We start from the raw sequence: 2,857 nt of genomic DNA on the forward strand, positions 1-2,857 counted from the left end.
TATGTAAATAGTAGTATGAATGTAAGTATTTTGATGTATCCTTTTTTCATTCCCCCAAAAGTTTAACGTACTCTTTGAGGGGAGGTAGGTAGTCGAGTGAGCTCATAAGCGTGTAAAGGTTAAGCACGAGATCCCCTCGACACTGTACTGTGTGCTTGTGCTTACCACTGATTAATGCAATACAAGTTGCCTTTTGTCTAATTTGTGTGCACTCTTGTTTCTTTTTGTGTGTCGTTACTTGTATTTGTAGGCTTTCTCCACCCCAATCGAGCGCCGCATGGGGCCCCGTCGATTAGCCCTGTGACAGTTGGTATCAGAGCCTCGTTGACACTAGCGGTTGTCAAGCGCAACAAGTCCCTTTCGTGCCCTACAACAACACCAGCCGGATGAAGAATCGTGACACGCGAGAGGAGATCCAGGAAGGGATCTCACGGGTTTATGATGAGGACGAGCCTAGAGGTAGCTCTCCCAAGGACAAAGGCATCAGCTCAAAGCATAGCAAGCGTGACAAGTCAGTTGACAGGCTTGCGACCATGGACAAGCGCATCATGCGCTGTGAAGCAGTGGTTGGCGAAACTCGTGACCGTGTGGACGAGCTTCAAATCAACCTTGAGACCGTAGCATCGGTCGTGGAAAGATTGGAGGACCAGTCCGGTGACAGCTCCAACAGGCCAGATAACCCACTAGAAGACCTGGTGAAGTGCCTACAGATCCAGCTTGAAGACTTGAAGGGTGAAGTGACCCTTCTGAAGAGGCTGATGGCCAGTACAGCCAGCACACCTGCTGCTCCAGCCCCTCCAAAGATCAAAGTCCGCGAGCCTACCTCATATGCAGGGACCCGCGATGCCCGGGAGCTTGACAACTTCCTATGGCAAATGGAACAATATTTCACTGCCGCCGAACTCGTCGAGGAGGCGGCCAAGGTGCGTACTGTTGTTATGTATCTTACTGATGTTGCTATGTTATGGTGGCGCAGGAGATGTGCCGATGCGGAGCGAGGATTATGCTCCATTAATACTTGGTCCGTGTTCAAGAGCGAGATAAAGCGCCAGTTCTATCCAGAGAACGTGGAGTACCAAGCCCGTTGGAAGCTCAAGAACCTAAAACACACGGGCTCATTGCATGAGTACGTGAAGGAGTTCTCCGCACTATCGCTCGAGATCACGGACATGTCAGACAAAGACCTTCTCTTCAACTTTATGGACGGCCTACAACAATGGGCCGAGCTCGAACTCCAGAGACGAAGTGTGAAGGACCTCGCCACAGCCATGGCCGTTGCTGAACAATTGGTAGACAACAGGCGACCAAGCAAAGACGGCCCCAAACCCAACTCATATCAGGGCGTAGGCAAGATAGGAGGTGATAGGAAACCTTACTACGCGCCCAAGGGAGACTCTGGGCCAAGTAAACCCAACACTTTTAAGTTCTACAGGAGACCCGAAGGAGACACTGGATACAGGGGTGGCCAGTTTGTGAAGAGAACACCTCCGGCACCATGCTTCATCTGTGAGGGAAAGCATTGGACTAAGGATTGTCCTAGTCGGGGGAAGCTCAATGCCTTGCTTGCAAAGCTTAGTGATGATGAGCATAGTGAGGAGGAGAAGGAACCAGGGGAGACAAGAATGGGGGCTCTACGAAGACTCAATGCAATGAAGAAAAAGACGAGCCCGCAAGGAGCATCGAAGTTCAAGCTGAAGGGACTGATGTATGTAGACATTCGCTTGAATGGTAAGCTCACAAGAGCCATGGTGGATACTGGTGCTACCCACAACTTTATCTCTATGGAGGAGACATCTTGAGTAGAACTTGCACCTACCAAGGAAGTTGGATGGTTGAAGGCTGTGAACTCTAATGCCAAACCCATACAAGGTGTATCTCATGGGGTGGTCTTGCAACTTGGTGACTGGGAAGGGATGATAGACCTCTCAGTCGTGCCCATGGATGATTTTCAGGTGTTCTCGGCATGGACTTCTTAACTCAAGTAAAGGTGGTGCCCATGCCCTTCCTCAACAAAGTGTGCATATTTGAAGATCATGCTCCTTGCATAGTTCCGGTTGTGCCAGATACCATGTCCACCCCCAAGATGCTCTCAGCATTGTAACTCAAGGATGGAGTGCGGAAAGGAGAGACCACTTACCTAGCCACATTGGTGGACTCCGACCTGCCTGATCCACCAACCGAGCATATCCCACCAGCGATTACAATGGCACTAGAAGAATTCCAGGACGTCATGCCTCCCACATTGCCGAAGAAGCTTCCTCCAAGGAGAGAAGTTGATCACAAGATTGAGTTGGAGCCTGGAACCAAATCACCGGCACGCCCGCCATACAGAATGTCTCCTCCTGAGCTGGCCGAGCTACGTAGATAGTTGAATGAGTTGTTGGATGCTGAATTGATTCAGCCTTCTAAGGCCCCTTTCGGAGCACCAGTCCTGTTTCGGAAGAAGCATGATGGATCTCTTCGGCTCTGTATTGACTACCGAGCTCTCAACAAGCTCACCATCAAGAACAAATATCCCATACCATTGGTGGCTGACCTCTTTGACCAGCTCAGCAGGGCCAAGTACTTCACCAAGCTAGACCTGAGGTCGGGGTACTATCAAGTGCGTATAGCCGAAGGAGATGAACACAAAACAGCTTGTGTTACCCGTTATGGGTCCTTTGAATTTTGTGTCATGCCCTTTGGGCTTACCAATGCTCCAGCCACCTTTTGTACATTGATGAACAGAATATTTCATCCCTACCTAGACCAATTTGTTGTTGTGTATATTGATGATATTGTAATCTACAGTAGAACCTTGGAGGAACATGTTGACCACCTCCGCACTGTTTTACAGGTCTTGCGGGACAACAACCTA

The sequence above is a fragment of the Nelumbo nucifera genome, chromosome 3 (genome assembly GCF_055504915.1).
Source record: "Nelumbo nucifera cultivar China Antique chromosome 3, China Antique-T2T, whole genome shotgun sequence".
In the NCBI taxonomy this organism is placed as follows: domain Eukaryota; kingdom Viridiplantae; phylum Streptophyta; class Magnoliopsida; order Proteales; family Nelumbonaceae; genus Nelumbo; species Nelumbo nucifera.